The 21052-nt window shown below is 37.4% G+C and overlaps 1 long non-coding RNA gene across 1 annotated transcript in view; it reads right to left on the bottom strand.

The window, feature by feature from the left end:
- Nucleotides 1-21052, bottom strand: part of LOC122491985 — a 40693-nt gene that overhangs the window by 191 nt on the left and 19450 nt on the right. The window contains exon 2 of the long non-coding RNA XR_006299502.1: nt 1194-1318. This is a non-coding gene — a long non-coding RNA (uncharacterized LOC122491985). The remainder of the gene's footprint in view (nt 1-1193; nt 1319-21052) is intronic.

Genomic DNA, 21052 nt, shown 5'->3' with positions numbered 1-21052 from the left:
ACATGAGTTATTCACTTTATAAAAATTAGCCAAGATTTACACTTAAGGTTGGTGTACTTTTCTGTATGTCTTATTTATTTTAATAAAGAAAATTCACTCTTAAAAACAAAAAAAAAGAGGACACCTATAGCCACAGGTCAAAGTGGGCACATCCCACTGGTCTGAAACATGCTCCAGCAGGGAGGGGACCTGGAAGAGGGGAAAGGGAACAAGTTGTTATATAGTTTCCATTGTTTAGATTCTAGCAAGATCTTGTGCAAATTATTTGACTTCTTGCACTTCTGTTTCCTCATTTGAAAATGAAGATGATATGGGGTGCCTGGGTGGTCAGTCGGTTAAGCATCCGACTTAGGCTCTGGTCATGATCTCGCGGTCTGTGGGTTTGAGCCCCATGTCAGGCTCTGTGCTGACAGTGCAGAACCCGGAGCCTGCTTTGAATTCTGTGTCTCCCTCTCTCTCTGCCCCTCCCCTCCTTGTGCTGTGTCTTCCTTGCTCTCAAAAGTAAATAAACATAATTTTTTTTTTGAAAATGAAGATGATAGAAATTCACCTCATAGCAGCTGTGGACAGCCAAATAGGTAGTCTAGAAGTGTTGGAATTCATTATATTTTGTTCCTCAGGGAATCCAGAAATACACTACCTAATTTAGCTTAATTCTCTTCTTTAAGTAACTTAGTAGGGTCACGCAAAGGAAGTTTGACAAGCCTGACAGATATATTCATTCTCTGAAGGCTACTTGGATTGACAGACCAAGACTCGGCCTCTCTGTGACAGAGAAAGCACTGGCGTATCTGCATCCTTATGCACACATCACCACTGTCCTAAAAGCAGTATCTCTCCACTGCTTTTGTGGCTGTTCCATTTTGAGCCAATCAAATCATTCCAAGAAGATGGTCTGTTAGATTCTGAGGTCAAGAAGCAGGAAATGTCAGACTTCTTTTTAGCAGCATCTGAGATGTTTTCCATATATCAGTTTTTAAGATGGCAACAGATTCACAAATCAAATTGAACCAAATCAAACCAAAATCCACAAAACACACTCCCCTGAGGATGGCAGAAAGCATTGTTTTTCATGGAGGAAGAAACATAACCAGAAGAGAATACAATTTTTGTCTTGACACATCATTATTTGGTAGCACAAAATTACAGACTATAGCAAATAGGGAATAGCTTGCCTAATCACTTTTTATTACCTGTAATTAATGTTTTCTGCACTCCTATTGGACTCCCGGAGTCTCCACAAAACTGTCTTTGGCTTTTCTTCCAGTGTATTTACGTTTTGAGTGGCCCCATCCTCAGCTACAAGGTCAGCTGCATTCTGTGTACAAATGACATTTAAATCCACCCTTTCACTCTTGAACTCCTCTCTGTCCATTTTTGTATTACCTTTTGTCAAGTGTACTTCCGCTGGATGCTTATTTGCAATTCAAATGTACCTGGGGAAAGCCCATCTTCTAATCTTTTCCAGCAAAGGGTAGCAGCCACAGTCTTTTTTCTTACACCATTTAATCTTCAAATCAGGCAATTAAGTAACATTTGTGACCTACCAATAAGGTCTCACCACTTTTACAAAGCCAGTTATGCAAATTTACATGATTCTCAGTCACTAGGAAGTTTCCAGAGATTCAGGTTCACTGCCCTTGCCTTATCCTACGCGTTCTACGGGTTAATTTTTATCCTTGGTGGTTATCCATAATTTCCCTTTATTTTTTTTATACCTTTTTTTAAATGACCTAACTTTATTTTTTATTTTTTAAAATTTACATCCAAATTAGTTAGCATATAGTGAAGCAATGATTTCAGGAGTAGATTCCTTAATGCCCCTTACCCATTTAGCCCATCCCCCCTCCCACAACCCCTCCAGCAACCCTCAGTTTGTTCTCCATATTTATGAGTCTCTTTTATTTTGTCCCCTCCCTGTTTTTATATTATTTTTATTTCCCTTCCCTTATGTTCATCTGTTTTGCCTCTTAAAGTCCTCATATGAGAGAAGTCATATGATTTTTGTCTTTCTCTGACTAATTTTACTTAGCATCATACCCTTCAGTTCCATCCATGTGGTTGCAAATAGCAAGATTTCATTCTTTTTGCTTGCCGAGTAATATTCCATTATATATATATATATATATATATATATATATATATATATATATATACCACATTTTCTTTATCCAGTCATCCATTGATGGACATTTGGGCTCCTTCCATACTTTGGCTATTGTTGATAGTGCTACTAGAAACATGGAGGTGCATGTGTCCCTTCAAAACAGCACACCTGTATCCCTTGGATAAATGCCTAGTAGTGCAATTGCTGGGTCATAATTTCCCTTTAGAGTAGTTTAAAAATACCACATAAGAAGAAACTTCAGATTCACTTAAAATCCATTCTTGTCTTTCTCCATTAGATACTATTCATTACTTAGGATTATTCACTTTTTCATTAGAGGATTTTAGATTTTTATGCTATCTTTTTCATCTTTGTGGTTTTCGAGCCACAATAATACTGCCCAGAATAATGGAGCTATGTTTTCACCATAGTACACGCTCCAGCATTAGTCTTTTCCAGTTAATCCCTGAGACTTTCCAAAGCTTTGGCTTAATGGAAGGAATAATAGGAGGTAATGAGCCATGCCAGGGTTTGAATCCCAGCTCTGCCATTTTCTAGCAGTGTGACTTTTGACAAGTTACTTTACCTCTCTGAACCTTTTTTCTGTTAGTCTTTTATTTTTCCTTAATAATAAAATGAAATTGCTTCATAGACTGGCTATAAGAATTAAATTTGGTTTCACAGTGGTGACCGAGCTTTATCTAGCACGTTCCCTTTCTCAGTCAGTGGTAGCTCCTTTCTTCTTCACCTCTGCACCCCCTTGCATCTGGGAACTAAATGAACCAATTTCCTAAAAGAATTAAAGAGCTGAAGTTCAGACAGAAGTAGGTTCTGACATTGTATGCATTGTTAATACAAAAAAACCAAACATGTAATTGTCACTTCCGAAAAATTCATTTATAGAGAAACCTCAGCTATGGGGAATACCACCCAAACAACATAAATGCAAAAGGAGGAAAGTGGTGTGTCCAAAGTCCTTAAGCTTTGCATGGCCAACATTCACTTGACTCACAGGAAAGCGTCTAAGGTCTCTATGAAGATCCTATGTATTATTATGTTGGATATTCATTTCCAATTTTATTTTATTTTACATTTATTTATTTATTATTAATTATTTTTTTATTACATCCAAGTTAGTTAGCATATAGTGCAATGATGATTTCAGGAGTAGATTCTAGTGATTTATCCCCTATGTATAACTCCCAGTATTCATCCCAACAAGTGTCTTCCTTAATGCCCCTTACCCATTTATCCCATCCCCCCTCCCAGAACCCCTCCAGCAACACTCTGTTTGTTTTCTATATTTAAAGAGTCTCTTATGTTTTGTCCCCATCCCTGTTTTTATATTATTTTTATTTCCCTTCCCTTATGTTCATCTGTTTTTATCTTAAATTCTACATATGATGCAGTCATATGATATTTGTCTTTCTCTGACTAATTTCACTTAACATGATATCCTCTGGTTCCATCCACGTTGTTGCAAATGGCAAAAGATTTCATTATTTTTGATTGCCAATTAATACTCCACAGTATATATATATATATATATATGTGTGTGTGTGTGTGTGTGTATAATATATATATATATCACATCTTCTTTAGCCATTCATCTGTCAATGGACATCTGGGCTCTTTACGTACTTTGGCTATTATCGATAGCACTGCTATAAATATTGGGGTGCATGTGCCCCTTCGAAACACCACATCTGTATCCCTTGGATAAATACCTAGTAGTGCAATTGCTGGGTCATAGGGTAGTTCTATTTTTACCTTTTTGAGGAACCTCCATACTGTTTTCCAAAGTGGCTTCACCAGTTTGCATTCCCATCAGCAGTGCAAAAGAGATCCTCTTTCTCTGCATCTTCACACACATCTGTTGTTGCCCGAGTTGTCAATTTTAGCCATTCTGACAGGGGTGAGGTGGTATCTCATTGTGGTTTTCATTTGTATTTCCCTGATGATGAATGATGTTGAGCATTTTTTCCAGTGTCTGTTAGCCATCTGGATGTCTTCTTTGGAAAAGTGTCTATTCATGTCCTCTTCCCATTTCTTCACTGGATTCTTTGTTTTTTTATCTTGATGAGGTCCCAATACTTTGCTTTTGCTATTGTTTCCCTTGACTCTGGAGATGTGTTGAGTAAGTTGCTGCAGCCAAGGTCAAAGAGGTTTTTGCCTGCTTTCTCCTCGAGGATTTTGATAGTTTCCTGTCTTACATTTAGGCCTTTCATCCATTTTGAGTTTATTTTTGTGTATGGTGTAAGAAAGTGGTCCAGGTTCATTCTTCTGCATGTCGCTGTCCAGTTTTCCCAACACCACTTGCTGAAGAGACTGTCTTTATTCCACTGGATATTCTTTCCTGCTTTGCCAAAGACTAGTTGGCCATATGTTTGTGGGTTCATTCCTGGGTTCTGTATTCTGTTCCATTGATCTATGTGTCTGTTTTTGTGCCAGTCCCATACTGTCTTGATGATTACAGCTTTGTAATACAGCTTGAAGTCTGGAATTGTGATGCCTCCTGCTTTGGTTTTCTTTTTCAGGATTGCTTTGGCTATTTGGATCATTTCTGGTTGCATACATGTTTTAGAATTTTATGTTATAGCTCTGTGAAGAACACTGGTGTTTGTTGGGATGAGCACTGGGTGTTGTATGGACACCAATTTGACGAAAATTTCATATTAAAAAAAAAGAACACTGGTGTTATTTTGATAGGAATTGCATTGAATATGTAGATTGCTTTGGGTAGTATTGACATTTTAACAATGTTTGTTCTTCCAATCCATGAGCATGGGATGTTTTTCCATTTTTTTGGTGTGTTTTCTTCAATTTCTTTCATAAGCTTTCTATAGTATTCAATGTATAGGTTTTCCACCTCTTTGGTTAGGTTTATTCCTAGGTACTTTATGGTTTGGTGCAATTGTAAATGGGATTGATTCCCTGATTTCTCTTTCTGCTGCTTCACTATTGGTGTATAGAAATGCAACTGATTTCTGTACATTGGTTTTCTCTGAGACTTTGCTGAATTCGTGGATCAGTTCTAGCAGGTTTTTGGTGGAGTCTTTGGGTTTTCCACATAGAATATCATGTCATCTGCGAAGAGTGAAAGTTTGACTTCCTCCTTACTGATTTGGATGCCTTTTATTTCTTTGTGTTGTCTGGATGCTGAGGTTAGAACTTCCAACACTATGTCGAATGACAGTGGTGAGAGTGGACATCCCTGTCATGTTCCTGGCCTTAAGGGGAAAGCTCCGTTTTCCCCAAATGAGGATGATATTAGCGCTGGGTCGCTCATATATGGCTTTTATGATCTTGAGGTATGATCTTATATCCCTACTTTCTTAGGGTTTTTATCAAGAAAGAATGCTGTATTTTGTCAAATGCTCTCTCTGCATTTATTGAGAGGATCATGTGATTCTTGTCCTTTCTTTTATTGATGTGATGTGTCACATTGATTGTTTTGCAGATATTGAACCAGCCCTGCATCTCAGGTATAAATCCCACTTGGTTGTGGTGAATAGTTCTTTTAATGTATTATTGGATCCGGTTTGCTAGTATCTTGTTGAGAATTTTTGCATCCTTGTTAATCAGGAAAATTGGTCTGTTGTTCTTTTTAGTGGGGTCTTTGTCTGGTTTTAGAATCAAGGTAATGCTGGCCTTGTAGAATGAGTTTGGAAGTTTTCCTTCCATTTCTATTTTTTGGAACAGCTTCAAAAGAATAGGTGTTAACTCTTCCTTAAATGTTTGGTAGAATTCCCCTGGAAAGCCATCCAGACCTGGACTCTTGTTTGTTGAGAGATTTTTGATTACTGATTCAATTTCTTTACTGGTTATGGGTCTGTTCAAATATTCTATTTCTTCCTGTTTCAGTTTTGGTAGTTTATGTTTCTATGAATTTGTCCATTTCTTGCAGATTGCTCAATTTATTGGCATATAATTGCTTGTGATATTCTCTTACTATTGTTTGTATTTCTGCAGTGTTGGTTGCGATCTCTCCTCGTTCATTCTTGATGTTATTTATTGGGTCTTTCCTTTTTCTTTTTGATAAATCTGGCTAGAGGTTTATCAGTTTTGTTAATTCTTTCCAAGAAACATCTGGTTTCATTGGTCTGGTCTACTGTTTTTTTAAATTTATTTATTTCAATAGCATTGATTTCTGCTCTAATCTTTATTATTTCCTATCTTCTGCTGGTTTGGGTTTTATTTGCTGTTCTTTTTCCAGATCTTTAAGGTGTAAGGTTAGGTTGTATATTTGAGACTTTCCTTACTTCTTTAAGAAGTCCTGGATTGCTATATACTTCCCTTTTATGACTGCCTTTGCTGTATCCCAGAAGTTTTGGGCTGTCGTGTTTTCATTTTCATTGGCTTCCATGTGCTTTCTAGTTTCCTCTTGAATTTCTTGGTTAACCCATTCATTCTTTAGTAGGATGTTCTTTAGACTCCAATTATTCATGGTCTTTCCCAAATTTTTCTTGTGGTTGATTTTAAGTTTCATAGTGTTGTTGTCTGAAAATATGCAAGGTATGATCTCGTTCTTTTTGTACTTGTTGAGGGTTACTTTGTGTCCCAGTATGTGATCTATCCTGGAGAACATTCCATGTGCGCTCAAGAAGAATGTGTATTCTGCTGCTTTAGGATGAAATGTTCTGAATATATCTGCTAAGTCCATTTGGTCCAGTGTGTCACTCAAAGCCATTGTTTCCTTGTCTATTTTATACTTAGATTATCTGTCTATTGCTGTGAGTAGAGTACTGAAGTCCCCTACTATTATGGTATTATTATCAATGAGTTTCTTTATGTCTGTGATTAATTGATGCTTCCACATTGAGGGTATAAATATTTATAATTGTTACCTCTTTTGATGGATGGACCCCATGATTTTGATATAATACCCTTCTTCATTTCTTATTACAGTCTTTATTTTAAAATGTAGTTATCTGATAGAAGTATGGCTACATCAGCTTTCTTTTGGTGACCATTAGCATGATAGATGGTTCTCCATCCCCTTACTTTTAATCTGTAGGTGTAATTAGGTAAAAAATTGGTGTCTTGTAAGCAGCATAGAGATGGGTCTTGTTTTCTTATCCATTCTGATACACTACGTCTTTTGATTGGAGTATTTAGTCCATTGACATTTAGAGTGAGTACTGAATGATACGAAGTTCATGCCATTGTGTTACCTATGGAGTTGCAGTTTCTGGTGATGTTCTCTGGTCCTTTCCAGTCTTTGTTGCTTTTGGTCTTTTTGTTTTGTTTTGTTTCATGTTTTCTCCACTCAAAGAGCCCCCCTTAAAATTTCTTGGAGGGCTGGTTTAGTGGTCACAAACTCCTTTAATTTTTTTTGTCTGGGAAATTCTTTATATCTCCTTCTATTTTGAATGACAGCCTTGCTGGATAAAGAATTCTTGGCTGCATATTTTTCCACTTAAGCACGTTGAATATATCCTGCCACTCTTTTCTGGCGTGCCATGTTTCTGTGGATACATCTGTTGTGAACCTGATATGTCTTCCCTTGTAGGTTAAGGACTTTTTTTTTCCCTTGCTGCTTTCATAATTCTTGCCTTCTCTGTGTATTTGGTGAATTTGCCTATGATAGGCCTTGTTGATGGTTAGTTTTTGTTGAATCTAATGGAAGTTCTCTGTGATTGGATTTTGATGTCTGTGGCCTTCCCCAGATTATAAAAGTTTTCTGCTATAATTTGTTCATATAAACCTTCTTCTCCTTTTTCTCTCTTTTCGTCTTCTGGGACTTCTATGATATGGATGTTATTACTTTTTAATAAGTCACTGAATTCTCTAAGTCTTATATCATGCTCTTTTGCCTTTGTTTCCCTCTTTTTTTCTGATTCATTCAAAAGGTATTAAAAAATTTAAAAATTTGAAAAAAGTATATAATAAAATAGAATAAAATGAAATAAAGTGAAATAGAATAAAAAATTTACAAAACCACATAGTAAAAAATTTTTAAAAATTAAAAACAAAAAAAAATGAAAATAAAAGTTTTTCTTTCTGTATCTAAGAAAAAGAAAAGAAAGGATGAAAAAAAAGAAAAAACAATTTAAAGACTGAAGAACAAAAAACGAATATAGGAACCAGCAAACAGAATGAAACCTGAATGAAGTTACATCCAGTTTCCCTTAGAACTCAAACTATGAAGCACTCTATAGCTCATACACTGAGCAGGCAGAGAGACTTGTGCTGGTCTAGCGGATGTGCTTGGAGGGCACAGTTGGGTGGGGTTTGGTATAATGGCTCAGTTCTCCACTAGGTGGCGCTGCTTGGCTTACTGAGGTGGATCAGTGTGCCAATAATGCGTGTGTGTGTGTGTGTGTGTGTGTGTGTGTGTGTGTGTATGTGCATGTGCAGGAGAGGTGGAAATGGCTTTACCCAGCTTCCTGGTCTCTGGCACTGGAACTTTGCACTCTCACTGACAAACAATCAAGCACCCCTCCTTTGTCTCAGGCTTCTGTCTACTCCCCGCCTCTACCCTGTCTGTGTCCATGCCATCAGCCTGCCAGGCGACACCTTGCTCTGGAGTTTTTTCTCAGATGGGTCTGCATTACAAAATTCCTCACTTCAGAGAACCCTGTGGCTTGGACCCACACCAACCCTCTAGTATAGGGTCTCATTGAGCAGTGGCTGGGTACCAGCTTGCCCCAGAAAATGTTCTTGCGATTGCACAGTGGCAGAGGTTCAGAGATTATGGCAAATCACAACACACAGATGGTGCCACGTTTCACGGCAATCTGGAGTCTTTGTCCCAATACCAGCAAATATGGCTCCTCTCTGGGGTCTGCTGGGACCTTTGTCTGTGGGGAGGCTGTATGGCCTCTACCAAATACTCTCCAAGCAGGGGAACCACTTCTTCCCTTGTGGCACATGGATGCCACAGACCCCGCTGCCTGTCTCTGGTGGTTCACCCTACTTCCTCACCAGAGCACTGCCAGGCACTAAGCTCCATAACTTCCAACTCTGTCCTCCCCTGTTTATAGAATCCTAATGGTAATGAAACCCTCTCTTTTCTCCCTGTCAGTGGTTTTGGGGAACAGATTTCTTGTTTAGTCCCTTGTGAGTGTTTTCACTCTTTCTCTTTCTCTCCAGCTATTTTAGAGGGAGTGCTTTTCCTTTTATTCTCCCAGTGTGCCACACTGTCCCCCCCCACTTTCTCTGTCCTCTCTCTGCAAAAACAGCTCCCTACCTTCCACCTCCCAGTTCACCTCTCTGCACTGCATACCTGCCAAGTTCTGTGGCTCAAATTATGCAGATTGTTGTGTTAATCCTCCGATCAATTTCTCAGGTGTGCAAAATGGTGCTGATCTAGCTGCATTTCAGGGATAAGACAAACTGAGAACTTCTATGCTGCTCTGCCAACTTGTGTAACCACCCCCCCCAACAATTGTCAAGTTTTTTTTTTAAAGCGTTTATTTTAGCACTCCTGTAGTCCCTGAGAGCATTGCAGGATAGTATTATAGTCAATGTCCATAATGGTTCCTTAATTGTCATTAAAAGTATATATTATGTTGTTTTTTGTTAGTTTAAATATATTGGTAAGTGTGTAATAAATTCTTTAAAATTTCGATGCTAAGTAGTTAATATGTTTTCTTAAAAAAGATATTGGTGGCCCTTCATCAAGAAATTTCAATTATCTTGAAATTTTTTTCATGTTATAATAATACCAACATTTTAGGGGCACCTGGATGGCTCAGCTGGTTAAAACTCTGACTTCAGCTCAGGTCATGATCTCATGGTCCATGGGTTCGAGCCCTGCATCAGGCTCTGTGCTGACAGCTCAGAGCCTGGAACCTGCTTCAGATTCTGTATCTCCCTCTCTCTCTGCCCCTCCCCTGATCACACTCTGTATTTCTCTCTCTCAAAAATAAATAAAACATTAAAAAAATATGAGCCAAAGCATAAGAGACTCTTAAAAACTGAGAACAAACTGAGGGTTGATGGGGGGTGGGAGGGAGGGGAGGGTAGGTGATGGGTATTGAAAAGGACATCTTCTGGGATGAGCACTGGGTGTTGTATGGAAACCAATTTGACAATAAATTTCATATATTAAAAAAACATTAAAAATAATATCAACATTTAATTTTATTATTTTTTTCTTCTTTTTAACATTTTTAAATTTATTTTAAAAATGTTTTTATTTATTTTTTTATAAATTCACTATTTTAAAAAAATGTTTATTTATTTTGAGAGAGAGAGTGTGAGAGGAGGGAAGGGACAGAGAGAGAGGAAGAAAGACAATCCCAAGAGAGAGAATCTCCAGACAGAATCCTGATATGGGCAGGATCTCCGAACCATGAGATCATGACCTGAGATGAGACCAAGAGCTGGATACTCAGCTGACTGAGCCATCCAGGTGCCTCTTTTGTTTATTTATTTTGAGAGAGAGAGCAGGAGAAAGAGAATGAATGGGGGAGGAGCAGAGAGAAAGGGAGAGAGAGAATTCCAAGCAGGCTCTGCACTGTCAGAGCAGATCCCCATGTGGGGCTCGAACCTGTGAACCATGAGATCATGACCTGAGTCCAAATCAAGAGTCAAATGCTTAAATGACTGAACTGTTCACCCAGCCTCCCCATTAACCAACATTTTATTTTAAATAACTGTATTCATGTAATACAAGGAATACACAATCTGCGAGTTCTACTGAATCTGTTTCCTGCTCCAATCTCTCTGAAACTATTTTTTGGTAAGATTTTCATTCTTTGGTCAGTGGAAAGATTTGAACATTATTTGTTTACATAGGCAAAGATCATAGACCCTTATTTTATGATTTTTGGGGGTGTTTGTGAGGAATTTCTTAAGATGCCTCCCTATTTAGATTGGACTAGTGTCTGGGTAGCTTGGAGAAATATTCAGGAGATAAGTCTCTTACAAAAATGACAAATTTTCTGAGATTTTTTTTCCCATATAAAAGTATTCTCTTTGTGATTCTAGATTAGTGGTTTATTATAAAAGTATATAACTCAGGAATAGCGAGGTGATAGAGATGCAAAAGGCAAGGTATGTGGGAAACAATGCAGTTTCCATGCCTTTGCTAGGCACACCACTCTCCCGAAATCTCCATATGTTCACCAACTCCGAAGTTCCCGATTATCTTGAAATTTTATACGTGGAATGTCTGTGATGTCAGTTACTTCTATTCGTGTGTGTGTGCGCGCGTGCACGCATGCGCGCATACAAACATATAATTCTCTGTATAATATTTTGTTATAAGATAATATACTCATGCAAAGGCATCTCCTCTGAACTCTAGTTTAGGAGATGCAATTTCTAAGAGTATAAAAATTTTTAATTCTGTTATGGTTTCACAGAACATTGCTGCAGTAAGGTCTCAAGGGACAAAACCCATCTATCAAATACTATTTCTTTAGATTATGAACAAACATCCTTTGAGTAAATTAGATCCTTCTTCAATAAAATTTCAGGTTCCCATCATCTCCTAAAAAGTGATTTTTGTCACTCTTCCCTCTACATTAAATTATACTGAATATTTCAGCTTCTTAGAGTGAATTGGCTTCCCCAGAACTACCTGTGTTTTTGAAATTTCTTTTCGTAGAAGTAATTTCTATACATTATTGAACTCTATCACAAAGTTTCTATCCTGGGTAATTTTTCTTTAGCAACTTCATAGACTTAAACATAATAGATTCAAATGCCACGTATAAATTGACAATATTTTTTGTCAATACTCATGACTTAATTAAAAAATTTTTCCTCTTAGTTTTCTTTTTTCATCAAAATAAACCAAAGACCTATATCCAGCAGATGCTGGAGTTCTACTTCTATTTAAAAGGGGAAATATATACCTATCTTACCTTTATCTGCATTAATCAGGTACTGTATTTTAAACTTATTCCATCTCTCCATATGAGCTTGTTAGATGTACATTTATGTATTAATCTTTTAGTGGTTGCTCTAAACATTTCAACATGTATTGTTGGTTTATTAAAGTTTATCATGAATTAGAACTTTGAGCACTTCTCAGATAATGCAAGTATTTGAAAACATAAACTTCATTTACTCTCCTTCAACTTTTGTGTTTTTGATATGCATTTTATTTATATATATATTTAAAATCCTCTGACTCATTTTTATATAGTGGATATTTATTCGTATATTTTTTTAATGTTTATTTTTTGAGAGAGAGAGAGAGAGACAGAGTACAAGTGGGGAGGGGCAGAGATAGAGGGAGACACAGAATCTGAAGCACGCTCCAGGCTCTGAGCTGTCAACACAGAGCCTGACGCGGGGCTCAAACTTACATACAGTGAGGTCATGACCTGAGCTGAAGTCCGATGCTTAACCCACTGAGCCACCCAGGCACCCCGATATTTATTCATATTTATGCCACATTTACCCTTTCTGTTGCTCTTCATCCCTTGCTACATTCTCTGCTTCCATCTGGGGTCATTTTTATTCTCTTGAAAAACTCCCTTTAGTGTGTTTTCTTTTAGGGAAGGTCTGCTGGTGACAGATTTCTCCATTGTTGTTTGTCTTAAGACATCTTTATTTCATTCTCTTTTTTAAAGGATATTTTTATTGCATTATATTTTTATATAGTTTATTGAATATACTGTATTTATTGGATGATAGGCTGGAAGCTTTTTCTTTCAGCATCTTAAATTTTGTTTCTTTCCATTGATTTCTACTTTCATTGCATATGTTTGATAGTCAAATATAAGACTCATTACTGAGCCTTTGAAGATAATGCCTACCCTGTGTCTGCCCCCATGGCTGATTTTTTATTTTCTCTTTATTTTTCACTTTCAGCAGTTTGGCTGTGGTTTTTTTGCACACTGCTTGGGATTTTAGAGTTTCTTGAGCCTAAATCTTGATGGTGATCAGTTTTATAAATTCCCAGCCAGTCATTCTTTGATTCAAATATTGTTTTAAACAAATCAAATGTTGTTTGTTTGTTTGTTTCCAAATCTCTTTCTCTCTCTCTTTTTATTCTGGTTCTTTGATTAAATATATATTTGACCTTTTGACCTTATCTTATATGTCTTTTATCTTTTTCTGCATTTTCCATGAAAAAATTTTTTTTAACATTTATTTATTGTTGAGAGACAGAGAGAGACAGAGTGTGAGCAGGGAAGGGGCAGAGAGAGAGGGAGACACAGAATCCAAAGCAGGCTCCAGGCTCTGAGCTGTCAGTACAGAGCCCGATGTGGGGCTTGAACCCACGAGAACTGCGAGATCATGACCTGAGCCGAAGTCAGATGCTTAACCGACTGAGCCACCCAGGCACCCCTGCATTTTCCATTTTTTTAAATGCTCCCTGTTCTTCATTCTGGATATTTTATACTGAACACTTTTACTGATCTTCACAAATACTGAATTTAATCTGCCTTTAGAATCATCTATTGTCATATTTATTCATTTATTTGTTTTTGCTTATTTCTACTAGAATCTTAACTCCTTCAGGTAGAGTCCAGTCCTTTTATAAAAGTCTCCATATTGTCATCTATTTTCTTGAACCTATTAGTCTCCTAGAAAACCCACTAGACCAAAAGAGTTTGGTAGGAAATAAATCTGCTGAAGGATGACTGCTGTCCTGGCCTATTAAATCTCATTTCTACAAGAGGGAACACTAAACACAAGATAGAAAGGTTAAAAAGCAATGAGAATTATATATAACAAAAGAGAGGATGAGCTGCATTTATGACACAAAATGGTTATAGAATTTAAATGCTGAATAACACTTTAGTGATAATGTCAGCAAAACCCACCATGGTGTCTAATGTCTCACACCTAATAAACACTCAGTAAGTCTATCTAATGAATGTATTCTCTGGATGAGTAAATCAAGCCCAGATGACCTGCCCAGGAACCATTATGCAAGCATGGCTAAAATGGAGCTCAGTTCAGCAGAATGTCACAGAATCATCATCTCTATGAAGTATCTTCCATTGACATATATTCCTTTGTTTACTAGACTTTTTATTATAAAAATTTAAAACATATGTACAGTAAATGGAATATTTATATATGCAAAGTAATGAATCCCATGAAAATATCATCAAAGTTCAAAATTGTTCAACATTCTAATTATTATTTTGTGTAATTATTATTTCATTGGATTATCTGCTCACCAACCCTCAATTTACAATTTTTTCCACAAAATTTTTGAGGTAGAATTTACAAACATTGAAAAGAAAAATCTAACTGTACAATGTTGGCAAGTAGATCCGCTCATGTAACTGTACTGTTATGGACTGAATTGTGTTTCCTTAAGATTCAGTTTGAAGCCCTAACCCCCAATGTAACAGTATTTGGAGACGGGGCCCATGAGGAGATAGTAAAGGTTAAGTGAGAGCATCAGGCTGGGGCCTTCATCTGACAGGGTGTCCTTATACAGTAAGAGGAAGAGACACAGAGATGTCTCTTTGCACACAAAAAGGAAGGGCTGTATGAGCACACAGCCAGATGGTAGCCACCTATAAGCCAAGAGAAGAGGCTTCAGAATGAGACCTAACTGGCAAGCACCTTGATCTTGGACTTCAGCTCCCAGAACTGTGAGAAATACATTTTTGTTGTTTAAGCCTCCCAATGTATGGTATTTTCTCATGACAGCCCTAGCAGACCAACACATACCCTAGAATGACAGAGAACATTCTTATCTACCCAGAAAATTTCCTCATCTTTCTTTCCAGACTATCCCTGATGCTCTTCTTCCTACTGTTGAGACAACCACTATTTTGATTTTTTTAAATTCTAATTTAATTTAAATTTTTTTTTTTTTATTTTAGAGAGGGAAAATGCAAGCAGGGGAGAGCAGCAGAGGGAGAGATAATCTTAAGCAGGCTCCTTAGTATGGAGCCCGATGTAGGGCTCATTCCCATGACCCCGGGATCATGACTTGAGCTGAAGTCAAGAGTTGGGCACTCAACTGACTGAGCCAGCCAGGCGCCCCAGCGGTTTTATTTTTTTTTTTTAACTTATTTATTTTTGAGAGAGACAGAGACAGTGTGAGTGGGAGAGGGGCAGAGAGAAGTGACACAGGATCCCAAGAGAATCCCATGAGATCATCACCTGAGCTGAAACCAAGAATCGGATGCTTAACCAACTGAACCACCAAGTGCCCTTGATTTTTTTAACCTTATATTTATTTTGTCTGCTTAAGAAATTCATATAAATGAAATAATTCAGAATGTTGTCTTTTGGGGTTTTTTTGCTCAATATTATGTCTGTGAGACTCATCGGTGTTGTGTGAATATGTAGTTCATTCCTTCTCATTGTTCAGTAGGATTTGATTGCATGAATATAGCACAGTTTATCTGTTCTCATGATGATGGACATTTGAGTTGATTCCCATTTTTGGCTATTGTGAATAGAGCTGCTATGTGCATTCTTATACAAGCCTTTTTATGGACATAAGTTTTGATTTTTCTCAGATAAATGCTTAGGCATGGAATCGCTGAGTTAAAGAGTAAGTGTGTGTTTCACTTCATAAGAAACTGCCAAACCTTTTCCCAAAGTGGTTGTTACCATTTTATGTTCCTACTAGGGATGCTTAAGAGTCTGGTTGCCCTCCATCTTTGTCAGCATTTGGTGTTTTCAGTCTTTTTAATTTTAGCCATTCTCGTGTATATGTAGTGGTATCTCATTGGGATTTTGGTTTACACATCCCTAATGATTAATAATGTGGAACACTTTTCTCATGTACTCATTGGCCATTTGTATATTTTCCTTTGTGAAGTATCTTCTGTATATTTGCCTTTTTTAATCATTTACTATTATTATTTTGTTGTTGTCATAATTCATTATATGTTCTAGATATAAGTTCTTTGTCAATGATAGGATTTATAGTTATTTGCCTATTTGTTTTCTTAATAATATCTTTTGATGAGCACAAGTTTTAAATTTTGATGAAGTCTAATTCATCAACATTTTCTTCAGTAGATATCACCTTTTACATTCTGCCTAAGAAATCTTTGTCCACTCTCAGGTTGTGAAAATATTCTCCTATGTTTCTTGGAAAGGTTTATTTTTATGTTGTGGTGTATGATCTATCTTTTTCTAGGTCTTATTTATTTATTTATTTATTTATTTATTTATTTATTTATATTTTAGTTAATATACAGTGCAATATTGGTTTCAGGAGTAGAATTCAGTGACTCATCACTTACAAACAGCACCCACGTCACAACAAGTGCTGTCCTTACTACCCATCACCCATCTAGCCCCTCTGCCATTCACCTCCCTCCATCAACTCTCAGTTTGTTCTCTATTGTTAAGAGTCTCTTGTGGTTTGTTTCCCTTTATTAACACACTTGAGGTCACACTGTATATTTACGTTTTAACTTGTCCCCCTTGTATTTCATCAACTTTTCATAGATCATTCAAAATACTTTATGAATAATGTTAGGGGCTATATAATTTTCTGTATTGTGGGTGTTCCATAATTTATTTAACTACTTATGTTTGAACATTTAGGTTGTTCTCTCTTTTTTTTCTGTTATAAATAATATTTGTAATGGAAAAGGTAGGCTTTTTGCATATCTATGTGCATTTTGGATAATCTTTCTTTGCGTGCATTCCTAGAAGGGGAATTACTGGGCCCAGCAGTACAGAATATCTTTTTTTTTTTTTTAATTTTTTTTTTCAACGTTTATTTATTTTTGGGACAGAGAGAGACAGAGCATGAACGGGGGAGGGGCAGAGAGAGAGGGAGACACAGAATCGGAAGCAGGCTCCAGGCTCTGAGCCATCAGCCCAGAGCCTGACGCGGGGCTCGAACTCACGGACCGCGAGATCGTGACCTGGCTGAGGTCGGACGCTTAGCCGACTGCGCCACCCAGGCGCCCCAGTACAGAATATCTTTAAGACTCTTAATGCATATTATATTCCCAAAATGCTTTCTGGGAAAGAATGTGACAACTTAAATCCCCTCCGACAGCATATGAGGATAGCTATCTCACCATAGCCTCTCATGGAGTACCGTAAATCTTTTCCTTTGACATGTTAAGGAAGATAGTGTCAATTTGTATTTTTTATTAATGAGTTTGAATGTTTTTTTTTTAAATTTTAAGTTTCCTTATTTTAATTCCAGTATAGTTAACATGCAGTGTTATGTTAGTTTCAGGTGTACAATATAGTGATTTGTCAATTCTATACGTTACTCAGTGCTCATCGTGATAGGTTTACTCTTAAAACGAGTTTGAGCATTGAGTAGGGGGATGGGCTAAATGGGTGATGGGCATTAAGGAGGGCACTTGTTGGGATGAGCACTGGGTGTTACAAGTAAGTGATGAATCACTAAATTCTACTCCTGAAACCATTATTACACTACATGTTAACTAACTTGGATTTAAATTTTAAAAAACCCAGTAAAAAATAGATTAGACTTGTTTTCCTTAATTTTGAATAGTCAATTCATATTCTATGCTCACTTATTTATGATTTATCTATACGGCCTCTACCTTTATTTTCTATCAGTTTGTAACAGAAATGTATGTATTAAACCTGTTAATCTTTTGTTTTATTTTACTGTATGTTCATATTATTGTCAGTTTTTACTTGAGAATTTTGCTTATGATTTTTGATATTGTTAGTGATTCTAGCCAAAATTATTGCTAGTACTATAAAGATATTTAGGAATATACCAATTAAAAAATTTCAGGGGCACCTGGGTGGCTCAGTTGTTGGGTGTCCGACTTAGTCTCAGGTCATGGTCTTGTGGTTCATTAGTTCAAGCCCCACGTCAGGCTCTGTGCTGACAGCTCCTGCTTCAGATTCTGTGTGTGTGTGTGTGTGTGTATGTGTGTGTGTGTGTCTGCCCCACCCCTGCATGTACTTTGTGTCTCTCTCTCCTTCTCTAAAATAAATAAACATTAAAAAAAATTTTTTTTAAATTTCAGAGGCGGGGGAAGGTAGTAGGAGTGAGCTAAGCATAGTGGCTTTCACTGGGATGGCAGAGTAAGGACTTTCATATTTGACACATTCAGAGATTACTAGGTATTCATGAATAGGTCCCATGTTTATCTTCTGCTTGTTTCCCCATGTATAAAATACAGCTAACACTACATACCTTATGAATTAATACTAAAAATTTATGTGAGTTCTGGATGATTGCACGGGATAATTAAATGCAAAGTATTACGCCTATAAGCTATTTTAGCTTGCACATTGTGTGCTAAGTAGAGACCCATTTTCTTTTTTTCATATATTTGTAGGAGATAAAAATGTCATAAAAATGCATGTATCATTTCACTTTTATGACAAAAGTAAATTTATTATATTTAAGATAAACAGCTCCCTAAAAGGAAAGATGTGTCGTTGGTAGAAGATTCAATTACCATTATATGTAATACCCTAGGAAAATTGAGGAAGAAAGAAAAGTCTTAATGAAGAGAATGCATTCTAAAGACATGGTTTGCATCAGACACAGCTCTGCTTTCTGATGTCTTACCATGTGCAGCTACTCCCCTTGGTAGGCAATACCAGAATTCACTGATATTCATTATGGATTCAAACCATCTTATTTATATCCAATTGCCTCCTTTATATTATGTAATTATAGTCTCATGGAGTTACAGACCTGGAAGATTGGAAGACTATCTTGTCTAGTGTTATTGTTATAAGAACTGAGGACTAAGGAGTTTTAGTATTTTCTCAAGAACTAGTATTTCCTAAAAACTAAAGCTAGACCCTAGATGAGACCTAAAATCTTTTGCTTCTACTCTGGAGTTTTCCATAACTCTATATTGAGTAAAGGAAGTTAGTAAGTAAATTTTTAAGTTTTTTAAAAAAATGTGTTTATTTTGAGAGACACAGAGACAGTGCAAGTGGGGGAGGAGCAGAGAAGAGAGGTTGAGAGAGAATCCCAAGCAGGCTCCACACTGCCAATGCAGAGCCTGACATGGGGCTTGAACCCACAAAGCTGTGAGATCATGATCTGAGCCAAAACCCAGATCCGGTGCTCAACCAACTGAGCCATCCAGGCGTTCCAGTAAGTAAATTTTTAAAAGTACAGCTACCTCAAAATGAAAAAATAGGGTATTGAAAAATTTGTACTTTTTAGCTTAAGGTTCACTTGTCCAAGAGCCACTTGTTTTCTCGTTCTAAAGCAATGATTTTACTATGTTCTAATATAATAGGAAAGAAACTACCAAACTCAACATGTAGAAAATAATGTGTTTAAAAAGAGATGCAAAGGGGTGCCTGGCTGGCTCAGTTGGTAAGAACATGGGGCTCTTGATCTTGAGGTTGTGAGTTCAAGCCCCATTGTAGGGTGTAGAGCCTACTTAAAGAAAGAGGTGCAAATTACGACTTTCAGACAGTTTCCCCTTTGCTTATAGAATGGATTCTGCTTTGTAAGGCTCACTCCCAGATGTCAGAAAGCAAATTTTTTGGAAGTATTTTCCATTTGCTGCTTAAGAAAAATGTCTACCTCTGAAAACCTCTTTTAAATTTACTTCAGAGGAAAAAATATCTGCTGCGAAGACTCTTCAGCTTATTTGTGAAAAATGAATTGTCATTTCATTTTAGAACAAGGTAAACAAAGCCATAAAAAGCATTGCTCAGAACTGTCAGAGATGCATACGGCTTTTAAATCAGAAGGAAAGCTCAATGCTGTGCTTTAAACCAGTGCTTTGTTGTGGCAAACTAAGTAGTTGAAATGATGAATTAAAAAAAAAAACATTCTAGTGTTACAGTGATAAACATGCTATCTACACTCTTGTTAACTACTGCAGAGCATGACAAATGGAACTGATCCCCTGACCTTTGCAGAATGAACTCCTTTCTGTAGGCTATGCGGAAAGGTTGTTATTATCTAGATTTATTTTAAGTTAGATGGACTGTTGTTTGGACAAAATGTAGTTCCAGTAGTTATCAGTAAAAAACGGACCCAACTAGATGCTATTAATTTAGTTACTTCCCTTGCAAACATATTTCATGTGCACATGAGTATCTATATGGACATCCTGGAAGACAAGGGAGTCTGAAGCTTTTTGAGAATATTTCTGAAAGTTAATCAGAAAGTAAGATATTGAATACAGGATTTTTTTTTTAATGTCTATTTATTTTTGAGCGAGACAGAGACAGAATGCGAGTAGGTTAGGGGCAGAGAGAGCGGGAGACACAGTATCTGAAGCAGGCTCCAGGCTCCGAGCTGTCAGCACAGAGCCTGTTTTGGGGCCAGAGCTCACAGAACTGTGAGATCATGGGGCGCCTGGGTGGCGCAGTCGGTTAAGCGTCCGACTTCAGCCAGGTCACGATCTCACGGTCCGTGAGTTCGAGCCCCGCGTCAGGCTCTGGGCTGATGGCTCAGAGCCTGGAGCCTGTTTCCGATTCTGTGTCTCCCTCTCTCTCTGCCCCTCCCCCGTTCATGCTCTGTCTCTCTCTGTCCCAAAAATAAAAAAAAACGTTGAAAAAAAAATTAAAAAAAAAAAAAAAAAAAAAACTGTGAGATCATGACCTGGGCCAAAGTCAGACGCTCAACCGACTGAGACACCCAGGAGCAGCAATACAGGATTTTTAAAAGTTTGTTTGTTTGTTTGTTTGTTTGTTTGTTTATTGCCCTAGCAGAGGACGGGCAGAGACAAAGGGAGAGAGAGAATCTGAAGCAGGTTCCCTGCTGTCAGCACAGAGCCTCAGGTGGGGCTCAAACCTATGAACTGAGGAGAGAACCTGACCTGAACTGAAATCAAGAGTTGGATGCTTAACTGACTGAGCCACCCAGGTGCCCCTTGAATACAGGATTTAAAAAATGTTTATATATTTATTTTGAGAGGGGGCAGGGAGGGGCAGAGTGAGAGAGAATCCCAAGCAGCGTCTATGCCTGCAGTGCTGAACCAACACAGGGCTCGATCTTACAAACCATGAGATCATGACCTGAGCCAAAACCAAGAGTCAGACACTTAACCAACTGAGCCACCCAGGGGCCCAATGGTTTTTTTGAAGATAGGATTTTTGATGTACAGTCAATATATTTAACTT

Source organism: Prionailurus bengalensis, chromosome C2 (genome assembly GCF_016509475.1).
Source record: "Prionailurus bengalensis isolate Pbe53 chromosome C2, Fcat_Pben_1.1_paternal_pri, whole genome shotgun sequence".
Classification (NCBI taxonomy): Eukaryota; Metazoa; Chordata; class Mammalia; order Carnivora; family Felidae; genus Prionailurus; species Prionailurus bengalensis.
This window is presented reverse-complemented; position numbering and strand designations above follow the sequence as displayed.